This window comes from Gorilla gorilla, chromosome 6 (genome assembly GCF_029281585.2).
Source record: "Gorilla gorilla gorilla isolate KB3781 chromosome 6, NHGRI_mGorGor1-v2.1_pri, whole genome shotgun sequence".
NCBI lineage: Eukaryota > Metazoa > Chordata > Mammalia > Primates > Hominidae > Gorilla > Gorilla gorilla.
This window is the reverse complement of record NC_073230.2, coordinates 36,726,963-36,740,254: the sequence shown is the minus strand read 5'-3', so window position 1 is coordinate 36,740,254 and position 13,292 is coordinate 36,726,963. Positions and strand designations below refer to the sequence as shown.

Genomic DNA, 13,292 nt, shown 5'->3' with positions numbered 1-13,292 from the left:
TAAAGGGTATACAGGATAGATACATGTAAGAATCGTGGCAGTTTTTGATCAAACAATTCAACTTCTAGGATTTAATACTTAAAAAAAAATAAGGATGTGCAAAGCTTTAGCCACAAGAATGTTCATTGCAGCATGGTTTATTAGAAAGAAAAACTGGGATCAACCTAAATATGTAACAATAGTTGACTGGTTAAAAAAAAGAAAGTTCCATCCATGCAACTGAACTATGCATAGCCATTAAAATAATGTCAAATACTTAAAGATATGAAATATGTCCATGGTAGATTTTGAAATTTAATGGGAACAGTCTGACCACATTTAAAAACAAAATACATATTTACATGTATATATGTACATAAAAGGCAATTAGAAGCATTACCTTTGTTACAGTAGGGAGTCAGGCAGACACAAGCAGGGCAGGAGAGCACCCCTCCACCACCAACCGGGAATGTCAGGAGACCATCAGGTGATGGTCAGGCAGTTGTTAATCTGTCTCTCTTAAATAATAATTGGTTGCAGCCGGTACCAGGGAAAGGCTGTCTCCCAATAGATAGAAAACACCTGAAACTGGTGATCAGCTGCTTCTCAGTAAGATCTTAGAAGTTGGGTGAGTGGGCCCAAGCATGTGCACTAAGAGGCAAAATGGTGGAATTTAACTGGTATATGACCTTCCTCTAGAAACACTCCGCTGGTAAGGGAAAAGCACTGCAAGTGAGCATGCGTACAACTCCAGTAAACACACTGCACCTGTGGCCCCTCCCAAGTGCTGGCGGGACACTGTGCATGCAAACAACCCACCCCCAGGGAAGAATAAGGGAAGAAGAGATGCAACCCTCGGAAAGCATGCCAACATATAAACCCCAAGTCGAAGGTCTAACCACACGCTTGAATCTTTCAAGTTGCCTGCTTGGCCCTCCTCTGAGTGTCCTTTACTTCCTTTTGTTCCTGTTCTAACATTTTTTAATAAATTTTCACTCTCGCTCTAAAACTTGCCTTGGTCTCTCACTGTGCCTTATGCCCCTTGGTTGAATTTTTTCTTCTGAGGAGGCCAGAACTGAAGTTGCTGCAGACCCAAATGGATTTGCCACCATTAACACTTCTAAATGTAGAATTTGCAGGCAGGTCATCCATTTTGCTTATCTATACTTTGTTCTAATTTGTCCATAAATATCATCTTATTACTTGTGTAATTGGCAAAGTACCAGTAAAACTTACTAAACATTATTCATGGTGGCACACAAGTCTCACGGGAATACTGCCTGGCCAAACAAAACCCCTGTTGCTCCTGACCTTGCTGGCTTTCTAGATATGTGGCTGTGTGTGAATCTAAGCCGTAAGATGGCCCAGAGATGGTCTTCTTCCGTGAATCTCTGATAGTCTGCTCAGCAATCAGGCTGACTATATTCTTCAGATATCAAATGGAAAGAAATGGGAACAGCAGCAGAGATTCGCTATCCACAGAACCACAAGGAACAGAGCGATAAACAAGCTTCAGGCGGGATGTGCCACAGTGCTGGGTTCCTTTGCATAAAAGCAAAAGGGACTGTTCAGAGACAAAATATAGCCAGAACATCTGTTGTTAGGGAATAAAGGTAGGCAGAGGCGAAGAGCAAAGGCCCAGAAAAAGAACATGAATGCAGCATGTTTGGTCAAACGGTCCTTGTGCTTTAAAACAGTGCAGTTAGGGAAATGCCAGGTAATTTCAGGAACAAGGCCCAAGCAATTTACAAAGATTCCTTTAAATTAGGAGTGAAGTCCCTAAAGATCCAAATTCTAATACCTTGAACTTCAAACAAACTGCTTTAAAAGCAACACTAAAACCTTCAAATGCAAAGTAGATTAAGTGCATGCTCCATCTGTAAGAGCTTACTTACCACAAACTCAATTACTTGTTTCAAAATGAGATACAGGTTGGTTTGAATTTACTGATAGGCTTGTCCTGATAACTAAGAATGACAGCTGTAAGGGGAGAAAGCTTCAGTTCTCTTTTTTGGTAACATTTAAAGTCAAACTTCCGGGTAAATGCATATGTAAGTAGCCATGCTTTGCAAAGCAAAACAGTGCCGCGTGGATAGGCAAAGTCAACACCCTATTGACTTTTATCTCTCGTGCCATCTATTTCAATGTAGGAAGTGCTGGGGCATATTTGTCTTTGAAAATAGTCAAGTTCCCCATCCCCCACATCTACCTCCACCCCGCAGGATAATGCTTGTTCCAAAGAAGTATTTTCTTTCTGCCATCACCCTCTGTTCAGTTCTAGAATTTGCTCTTATCCAATGTTTGCCTGTTTTCCAGTTCTGAGCAGAGGGCAAAGCATGTGTGCCTCCCTCTCCCGTCGGCTTACTCATGCCTAACCCGTAGTCCTGCTGGCCTTTGGGACGCTGCCAGCATCCCCCTCTCGGAGACATCTGTTGCCTTGCTTCAACCAAGAAGCCTCCCAAGCACGTGACGGGGCCATGCAGAATTAGAGAGTGCCACCTCCAACAAGAGGCGTATGTCCATCTTGCCTCTCCCTTGTCATTTCCTCCTCTAGCCTCAGCCTCAACAAGTGGCCGAGCCTCACACAAGCTGTCAGGGACAGATGCTACGTGAAAAGAGGAAATTGGACTCAAAGATGCTACAGCTTTTTTAATTAAGTCCAACCTACAAGCCAAATAGCGAGGCATGAAATGAATACTTACTTGCAAATAAGCACCACGTTTCTCAAAAACAAATGCGTTGGTTCGGGTTGGTAGGCACCTCCTTAGCTTTCTCAAAAATTGTATTGTTCCTCATTCAATGCCTCAGATAGTTTCACCTCGGCAGTGGGAAGTGCATTTTGTGCTGGAACCTGGGCATCCTAAGTTTCCTTTTGTGATTTTCTTCCTCCGCCATCCCAGGGCTAGTTGAGTTGGCACGATGAAGCGTGTCCACACACAGCCAAATGCTCAATCTCATCTATTTCTCCCTTGCCCCTCTCACTTCTGCAAACCCCCTGAGTGCCCACTACATGCCAGGCCTGGCTTTCCATTCTAAGAAAAAGGAAGACTAACACTGTTGTGGCTTCTGTCTTCCCAGCCCCCTGAACTGGTTCTACTTATTTGCTTTGTCTCCATTTCTTTGTCTCCATTGTCTCTAGTTTACTATTTGTTTTCAATTCTGGTTCCTTATTGTTCCTCTCTGCATGCTGCCTGCTAATTAAAGCTGACTAGAGCCACTGCTGCTATTCTCAGCTGAAACAGCCAAGCCCCTTGATTATTAAGACAGTGAGGACTCAGGAAGACCACATGGATTTTTGAGACAGAAGAAAATGGGGGAAAAAAAAGAGTAAACAAATCCCTTTGGATATAGAAAGAAAAGAGATGGGAGTAACCCTAAAATATACACCACAAATTCTAAGGAATCACAAAACGCAGATGAGTCTCATTAACAGCTACATTTTTCTAATTTCTTTTCCATCATTTCACAACCACAGAGAAAATTAAACATGTTATTTACGATGCTTAAGAAAGCTCTTACACACTTCAAAATTAATAAGGAAGGAACCTCAGCTATCGCATCCTGCCTGTTTTACAGACTGGGAAACCAGCGAGAATTGACTTGTCCAAGGCCACACAGCCAAGCAGTTGCTGAACCCAGTGGAGATTCCCAGGTTTTCTTACTTGCTCCCTATTCCCACACACAGCTCCAGCCAACTACCCACCTTCCCCATTCACTGTGTTTTTAAATTTTTATTTATGTCTAATATACTAATATATTTATTTTTCTTTTTCATATTTTATTTTTTCATATTGTCATTTTAAATATTGCATGAATTGGAAATAAAGGACATAAAGTATATGCTTGTTATGAAAATCTAATTGCAGTGTTCTGAGGTTCCTTAAATAATTGTGACATGCAGTATTTTTTAAAGACATGCTGAAGACCAAATTTCAAATAAATGCAAGCAAGAAGAGAGGAAGAAGAAGGAAATTAGCCAGTTCCAAGACCTTGCTCATTGCTGGACAATAATCAAGAAAGGAATATCTAAGTTTGGATTATTTCTATCTTAGGGTCATTAAGGAAGACAAAATTGAAACCTGAATATGAATTTGATTTCACTGAGTCTACTAGTTAGGACTCTTTGGGTTAAGTGACAACAAACACAACCCAAACGGACTATCAGCAAAAGAAAATTTATTGTTCTTAGAGCTGAAAAAAATCAAGGGGTGGGTCTCATTTTAGTCATGTCTTGGCATAGGGCTCAAATGATGACTAACACTCGTATAGTACATACCAAATGCTGGGTGCTTTTCTCAGCATTTCACATGACTCACCTGACCCTCACGACAACTCCATAAGTAGGTATCATAACAATTCCCACTTCACAAATGAGTAAACTGAGGCACAGAGACTAATCTGGATAGAGTGACCACATTTGTAAGTGGCAGAACAATTCAAACCCAAGAAATCTGGCTGAGTCTAGAATGTAGTCACTTCCTCCTCATGCCCCCAGAGTTCAGTTTGGCTCCATCTCCCATCTCCACTTTCTCTGTGTTAGTGCCATCCTCTTTCAGATCCCCACTTCCTGGGGGCAAGGTGGCTCAGATGGCTTGAGCCTCAAAACCTGAAAAGTTCAGTGAAGAAGACCAAGCGTATTTTTGCCAGGAGACTCAGCAAAAGTCTCTCTGCCCTCTTGGTGCCTTGAATCCAACAAGGGAGAATATAAGGTTCTGATTGGCCAGACCTAAGCTGCATACCCGTATAAAGTAGAGCGTAGAGGGGACTCCACCAGAAACAAATGAACTAAAAATACAGGAGAAGAAAAGAGGGGGATAGTTATTAGAGATGGTAAATGAATACTAGGTGAATGCTGCACTGTCAAATTTAACCACAACTAAAACACTTCTTTTTCAATGATCAAACAGAAGCTCTTCGTCTTCAGGTAGCATAGGTATCCTATAAGACCCAGGGCAACTTTCATGTTTATATAAATGAGTGTGAATAAAGGAGAAAGGTATATGAAAAAATAAACCAAGACAGGCTTGTGATATATTTATAATCACAGACTATCTCCACCAAGCCCACTCATATGGGCTTTATGGTCTCTCTAAAGGAATTGTGGAATCACAGCATCTCCACTTTAGGGTGGATCTGGGAACTCATCCATCCCAAGATGCCACATGGAGCAGAGGCTGTCCCCAGTGCTGTCAAGAACAATGACCCCACTTTACAAAGCAAGTCTTATTTTTCCCTTTACCCTCTGCTTTAATATAAGGTGTGGCTGGTAGAGAAAGGGCGAAATGAGAGGAAGAAAGGGTGAGGCTGCAGAAGACGCTGGCTTCGCCCCTGCCCCACGGAAACCTCAGAGGTAAACACAGCCTTGTCCCTTCATCTCCCTCCCCGTCCCATCCCCACATGCAGACCCCACCTTTCCCTGCACCCCTCCCACCTATGCAACTTGTCCTGACTTTTACACTGGAGCCCTACCCTATTTCTTATGATAAGATACCCCAAAAAGATTCCTCCTCTGACATAAAGATGAGGCCTGCCACAATCATTTAGGTACTCCAAGGTTCACTGGTATCCTCTAAGTAGTCTTTACCTTTTCCCAAGGGAATCTGAGTAAGAAAAAAAAAAAAAAGATGAGAGAGAATGGAATCATGCGGAGCGGGGGGGAATGGTGTTTATCTAAGGAGGAGCAAACGATAAAAGGGTGGGTATGAGGCACATCCTGGAAAAGAGGCTCCTACGTGTTTGTGGGCATGCAGGAGGAGCTCTAGTGACCTCCTGGCTTGGGAAGGCAGAGAAATGGACTTAATGCCTGTACTTGGCGGCCAGGAAATAGTTCATTATATTTCTGGTGGTACCTTTATGAGTTGGATCACTGCCATTAGATGATACAAGTAGTTGGATTTGTAAGTTTTTGAAGGACCCAAACACTGGGAATAGTCATCAATATGGTGCTAGAGGGCTCTGACCTCAGCCCTGTCTGGTTCCAAAATTCTGTCAATAACTCCGATGAGGATATTTATGGCATATTTGTCCAATTGAGAGTTGAGGTGATGCTAGGGAGAAGAGCAATATTGTTGGATGACATAATCAGGATCATCCAAGATATGCACCAGATCCCTGATGAGACACAATGGTGATGAATGTGAAGCCTGTATTCAGGTTAAAATAAACACACCTAAGTACATGTTGGTGAAGACATACCCTAGCAACCACATATGTGAAAAGGGAATTTTGATTGACTCTGCGTGTGGTATGAGTCAGCACTGCATTGTGGTTGCGAAAAAGCAAATGTGGTCTAACGCTGCATTCATGGAAACAGAATATTTAGACTGTGGCTTATGCTAGGCTTGCCGTATTTTATGTGAAGCAGACCACACCAAAAATTTTGTGCTTAGTTCCTGACCTGACTCTAAGAGAAACACAGGCAAACAGTAGGAGAGAAGGGACTGGCAGCTCCTATGTGGTCATGGAGATGTTTTGTCTGGAAAATAGAAGGCTTCCATGAAACGTGAGAACTGTCTTTAATGAGTGATGCATTGTCCTATGGAAAAAGAGTTCCATTTGTTCTGTGTATCACCTATGGCTGGACCTGGACCAATAGTGGGAATTACGGTGAGCCAGATTTCAATGCCACAGAAGACTTTCCAAAGGAACAAGGTGTCAGGATGTTGTAGAGGGAAATGTAAAGATGAGTTGTTGGATCAGATCAGTGGTTCTCAAACTGTGTTCCCCAGAGATTCCTCAAGGAGAGGAGTGCAAAGAACAGAAGCGGCTCACACACCCCACAGCAAGTAGAGCAGCTCCCCCAGTCTGCCTGCACAGTGGCCATCTGCTGCAAAGGAAAAGTTTGATTAAACAATTGGGCTAGATCAAAGTTCCCCATTCAACCCTGAAGTTCCAGGATTTAGTGATTTTTGAGATGACGTCTCTGAAGAGGCTGCCTGGAGAAGGGAGGATGCATGTGAGCTCTGCAGCCAGAATCATGAGGTTCAGATCCTTGTGCATTCATCTGTTATTGCTACAGAACAAATTAACACAAACTTAGCAGCTTAAAACGACACCCACTCACTAGCTCACAGTTGCTGTGGGTCAGAAGTCCAGGTGTGGCTTAGCTGGGTCCTCTGCGCCGGGCTTCCCAGGTTGAAATCGTGGAGTCAGCTAGACCGTGTTCCTTTCTTGAGCTCAGGATTCTCCTCTCAACTCATGTGGTTGTTAGCAGTATTCATTTCACTGAGGCTGATGACTGAGGTCCCCATTTCCTTGCTAGTTGTTGGCCAGGGACCACTCTGAGCAACCTTAAGCCTATTCTCAGGTTCTGGCCACGTGGCCCCTTCCCATAGGCTGTTCACAACAGGCTGTTTGGTTCTTCAGGGTCAGCAGAAGAATCTGGAGCTTCAATTCTCTTTCTTTAGGGAAAACCTGGAGCCTCTTTTAAAGAGCTTGCCTAGGCCAAATGTGGTGGCTCATGCCTGTAATCCCAGCACTTTGGGAGGTCGAGGCAGGCAGATCACCTGAGGTCAGGAGTTTGAGACCAGCCTGGCCAACATGGTGAAACCCCATCTCTACTAAAAAACAAAAATTATCCAAGCATGGTGGTGCACACCTGTAATCCCAGCTACTTGGGAGGCTGAGGCATGAGAATCGCTTGAACCCGGAAGGTGGAGGTTGTAGTGAGGGGAGATCGCACCACTGCACTTCAGCCTGGGACAGAGCCAGACTCCGTCTCAAAAACTAAAAATAAAATAAATAAAAATACAAAAATTAGCTAGGCGTGGTGACGCATGTCTGTAGTCCCAGCTACAGACGTGGAGGGAGGCTGAGACAGGAGAATCGCTTGAACCTGGGAGGCAGAGGTTGCAGTGAGCCACTCCAGAGAGAGACTGTGTCTCAAAAAAAAAAAAAAAAAAAAGAGCTTGGCTGGGCACGGTGGCTCCTGCCTGTAATCCCAACATTTTGGGAGGCAGAGGCAGGCGGATCACGAGGTCAGGAGTTCAAGACCAGCTTGGCTAACATAGGGAAACCCCATCTCTACTAAAAATACAAAAATTAGGCAGGCATGGTGGTGCATGCCTTTAGTCTCAGCTACTCGGGAGGCTGAGGCTGGAGAATTGCTTGAACTCGGGAGGTGGAGGTTGTGGTGAGCCAAGATTGTGCCACTGCAGTCCAGCCTGGGCAACAGAGCAAGACTCCATCTCAATAAAAATGACAATAAAAATAAAAATATAAATATAAAGAGCTTGCATATTTAGGTCAGGCCCATCCCGGACGTCTCCCTTTTGATTAACCCAAAATCAACTGATTAGGGACCTTACTTATTATCTGCAAATATCTCTTTATCCTTGCTGTATAATGTAACCTAATAAAGAGAGTGAAATCCCATCATTTTTACTAGTCCTGTCCACATGGAAGGGGAGAGGATTCTACAGATTGTGTATACCAACCGAGGGGAAACTTGGGGGCAGACCATCTTAGAATTCTGCCAATCAAACCTAGCTTTTCCGCTCAGTGCTTCTGGCCTTGGGTGAGCTGCTCAGTTACGTCCCCTGTCTAGTGGGGAAAATGATTTCTCAAGGGGTTGCTACAGCAGCTAAATAAGTTAATACACAAAGCACTCAGAACAGTCACCTGCCACCAGGTAAGCACGTAAGGAAAGCTCTAAGGTACTGTTATGCAGGAATACACGGTATTCCCAGGACTGACTGACTCCAGTGGAGGTCAGACATCGACGCACTCTCAGGCAGAAGCAGCATGAGGGGGTCAGATAACACAGCTTCCAGGAGAGGTGGCTTCTCTTTTCTCTCCTACTGGCCAGCTGTCCTCTTTGCTGCCACTTTTGCTATTTGGCTTTCACTTCCTCTGCCACTCGGGCCATCCACCACCTGCTGATATTGTTCCTTTTCTCCGTGTTTTCATTTTCTTCTTTTTCTCCAATCTTTTTCATCTTTCTCTGTTGCTTGTTTCATGATTCCTATTTTTTACACTGGAAGATTTATCATTATCAGCTATTGCCAGCAAATAAGATTATGTCTTTCTCTGTCACGTGATCTTCATGACATTCGTTCTTGTTAGTATTCATTGCTCACAGGCTCTTAAAATATTTTTTAAAGCTTATATTTGGTATTGCTTCAGATGACTAAAGGTATTAAATTTATTTTCCCTTTAGGTAAAAATTCTCCTTTACTGAACAGATACATCAGAAAATAATGTTTTATCTTTCAAAACAATTCAGCATTGGAATTTGCTTTTAATAGAAAAATCCACCAGTACAGTTAAAACATTATTTATTTTATAACAATTATTTTTCAAAAACAATTTTCAGGAATGCTTCTATAGTGCAAAGTGAATCATCCCTGGTTTGCAATTTAGTTTGTCAATGTAACATATAATGAGCCACTAGCAAAAGGAAAAAGGAAAGCTATTTCAGTCTGCGAAAGTCCATGTAGACAGCCAACAGCTGTAGCTGTAAGCAGTATTTAAAAACATGACACATTTCAGCACTGTACCCTGCACATAGTGGGCACTCAGTGGAAACTTCTGGAGTTAAATTGAGATGTGTCAGTCACAATCTGTTGAACTGAACTGAGGAGCTATCTCAATAAGAGACAACCATGAATCCCTGTCATTCTTTCTTTCACCTAATACCAAACTCCAATGTGAAACAGAATTTACAACACAAACAGAAGAACCAGTAGCAATGAACACAGCTTGTATGGACAAATGAGCTGACATGCATTATCAGCTACATCTTCACTGCTTGTCGAAAACCAGGTGAGGTCATAGTTCCCATCCCGGCCTGTTCTATCACGCCACTGCCGAGTCAACACAACTGTCTCTATGTTATTTATGGAGGAGGCGGGAGGGAGTCCTGAGTGTTCCCACCACCCAGTGCCGAGGCAGCAGAAGCTGTCAGCTGACACCCTCTGACGCACCGCATACTCAGGCACTACATGAGATGTGTTACAGGAGCCCCACAGCCATCTGTACTTCAGGGAGATGAGGACAAGGAGGCATCTCCCGTGTCAAAACAACCCCTGATAAATATCTTTTAGGGGAAAATGGCTGGACAGGGCTGTACGGTGTCTCCCCTGACATGTAACCATCACTTCTCCCAGCAGCAGGTAGAAGAGCTACTGTGTAGGGAGAGAGGGGGATAAGGATCCTTTGGTTATGTTGACCCATTTTCCAGCTCATGAAGTTGTTTTAAACATATTATTTCATGTGATCCTCACAGCCACGGGAGACCTTGCCAATAGGAGGGTAACTTGGAGCCACTATGGACAGAAATTTGGCAACAAGCATCAAAATTACAAATACACATTCTCCTTGATGCAGCAATTCCATTCCTAGGGATTTATCCTATAGATATACTCACATGTGTGTGAAATGAGGCAGCACTCTTTACAAGAGCAGAATATTGAAAACAACCTAAGTGTCCCTAAATAAGGGGTTCCTTAAGTAAAAATGGTGCTGTATCCTTCCATGGATAATTTTCAGTATGCGAAGAAAGCAAGGCACAGAATAGTGAATAGTAGGTTATCATTTCTGCAAAACAAAAAAGAGGAAAAAAAAGAATATGTGCACACACAGTGCTAGCTTGTACATGCAAAAAATACCCTTTTAAGGGTGCACAAGAAAATGGTATCTCTGAGAAAGGAACTGGCAGATTGAGAACAGAGCACAAGGGGGACTTTTCACTATTTACCATTTTATGAATTTTGAGTTTCATAACATCTAAATCTATTGCTTATTCATACGCTTAATTTTCAAAAGCATATGAGGTGGGTCAGTGCATTTTATCATACAATGTATATAATAGTGTTTATAAGCTGTCAGCCTCCTGAGTAGCTGAGATTACAGGCATGCGCCACCATGCCCAGCTAATTTTTGTATTTTTAGTAGAGATGGGGTTTCCATGTTGGCCAGACCTGGTCTCGAACTCCTGACCTCAGGTGATCCACCTGCCTCAGCCTCCCAAAGTGCTGGGATTATAGGCATGAGCACCCATGCCTGGCCCCTACAGATACTTTAGTTATGTGTTCCTATCACTCATTGGTTTTTGAATGAAGAACTCAAGGCTGAGGAAGGTAGGCGACTTGCACACAATCACACAATTGGCAGGCTTTCCAGGCTATTTTCATGTTCCAAGTTTATGGCTGAACATCTGCCTTCTCTGTTCAGCTGTAAGCAACAAAGCCTAGGAACCACTTCTACACCCAGTGCCTTGTAGAGTGTCTTGTACTTAGTAGGTCTGTTTACCTGTAATCCTCTCTCTTAGGTTTCCTGTCTCACATTACCCACAGCCTAATGGGTAACTCCAACTGTAAGTTCCTCAGATGCCCAAAACCAACAAGCCCCCAAACTCAAGCCATTAACTTTCCTGTCCCTCTAAAACACTGCTCCTCTTCCCTATTTTTATTTATTTATTTATTTATTTATTTATTTATTTATTTATTTATTTATTGAGACGGAGCCTCGCTCTGTCACCCACGCTGGAGTGCAGTGGTGTGATCTCAGCTCACTGCAACCTCTGCCTCCTGGGTTCAAGCAATTCTCCTGCCTCAGCCTCCCGAGTAGCTGGGACTACAGGCGCCCGCCACCACGCCCAGCTAATTTTTGTATTTTTAGTAGAGACGGGGTTTTGCCCTGTTGGCCAGGCTGGTCTCAAACTCATGACCTCAGGTGATCCACCCGCCTCAGCCTCCCAAAGTGCTGGGATTACAGGTGTGAGCCACCGCGCACGGCCTCCTCTTCCCTATTTTTAATCATAAAGAACACCTCCTCACTGGCCTTCATCATCCCATCAACTCTGTCTCTTAAGTGTAATCACACCTTCCAGTTGTCATCCATTCTAGCTTCCACTTTCTCACCTAGGGGCCTCTTGATTTTGACAACAGCCTCTTACTAGGACCCCTGCTTCTTTTCTTACCCACCACCCTAATTCAGACCCCCACTGCTGCTAGAATCATTTTGCTAAAACAGACTTGATTGCATTTCTCTTTTACTTAAGATCTTTCTTTTGATCTGCATCACCCACAGAAGTTGGGACCTCTAGACTGGTTTCCAAATCCATCTTCCAGATTCAACTTGCACAACTCCCCTCGCCATGAACCACACACTCCAGGCCCACATCACACCCTGCTCCTGCCTTAGACACACTGGTCCCTAACCCAAAAATGCCTTTCCTCCTGTTTTCCAACTGGGGAGCCCCATTCCCTGAGTTCCCTGACACCTCAGCCTTTCACTCCAGCCTCTCATACCCACAAGAGCCATGTGTATGTACCGCTATTACAGCACCTCTGAAACCTTGTAGTTAAGTGTTTCTATGAAGGTCTTTCTCTAGTGAAGGTATTCCCAACATGTGGAACAAATTCAGGTCTCCATAAATGTTTGTTGAACAAATGCATTCCAATGTCTAAACAACTAACGTGACACTTTGTGCATATGAACTGTTAATATCTAAAGTGCCACCTATAGTAATAGTTTTCCTTCAATCCAATATGTTTGTAGTATCCCTATTAAGAAGGACAGCTGCCGCGTGAGGGATGATAAGGAAAGCATACTCTGATTTCTATATTTTTGGGGGGTTGGAGCATAATTCCAATAACCAGAGAAATTCAGTTGCCCTTTTGACATTGTAAATAATTTCCAGTTGCCCTTTCAACTCTGTAAATAATCACAACTTACAATTTTGGGAATACTGCATTAATATTCCATAAAAGAAAACTGATGTGCTGAATCCCTTGGGTAAAAACGATGCTGCCACTCAAGCTACAAGCATGGCTATGGAAGGTCCATTGCAGAGAGAAGGAAGCAGGACCCTGAGTGAAGGTGGGGATTGGGGGGGACAGCTGGACCTCCCTGGGGACTTCCTCTGGAGGCAGACAGGCCTTGGGGGAGGCAGCAAGGGGAGGCATGTTCATGAAGGGCAGTCTTCTTTATCAAACAGGTGGCAGCCTCACGGGTCTAGCTAATCCTTCTAATTACAGAGGAGCTGGCTGCCAGCCAAGACCAAGGAGGCCAATTTTAACTCCTTATGGGGGAGGGCTAGCAAGTCAGACAAGACCCCCGCCAAACAGGTGGCGGTTCATGGCCGGATTTCCAACTCAGCAGGGCACTGGGGCCCTTGGCAAAATAGAGGCCATCATAGAAGTTCAGTCACAGAAACTGGGCCAACCCTGCGGAGCCTGCAGCCAGGTCGTGGTTTGGACGGTATGGGGTGCCCAGGGCTCTCCCAAGACGCCACAGATACCAGCCCTAGAGAAGCAAGATGAATTCTAATCTCACTGGCAATGGGATAGAACCTACTAATGAGCTGCCTG

At 43.8% G+C, this 13,292-nt stretch overlaps 1 protein-coding gene across 5 annotated transcripts in view; it reads right to left on the bottom strand.

Moving 5' to 3' along the window:
- CHN2 (chimerin 2) overlaps positions 1–13,292 on the bottom strand; it is a 316,889-nt gene that overhangs the window by 222,167 nt on the left and 81,430 nt on the right. The window contains exon 1 of one of the 5 annotated variants that reach the window (XM_055347252.2): positions 2,682–3,243. The exons of the other annotated variants lie outside the window; for them this stretch is intronic. The gene's annotated coding sequence lies outside the window, so the exon portion shown is untranslated. Of the gene's footprint in view, positions 1–2,681; positions 3,244–13,292 lie in introns of those variants that run through there. 5 annotated transcript variants of the gene reach the window in all.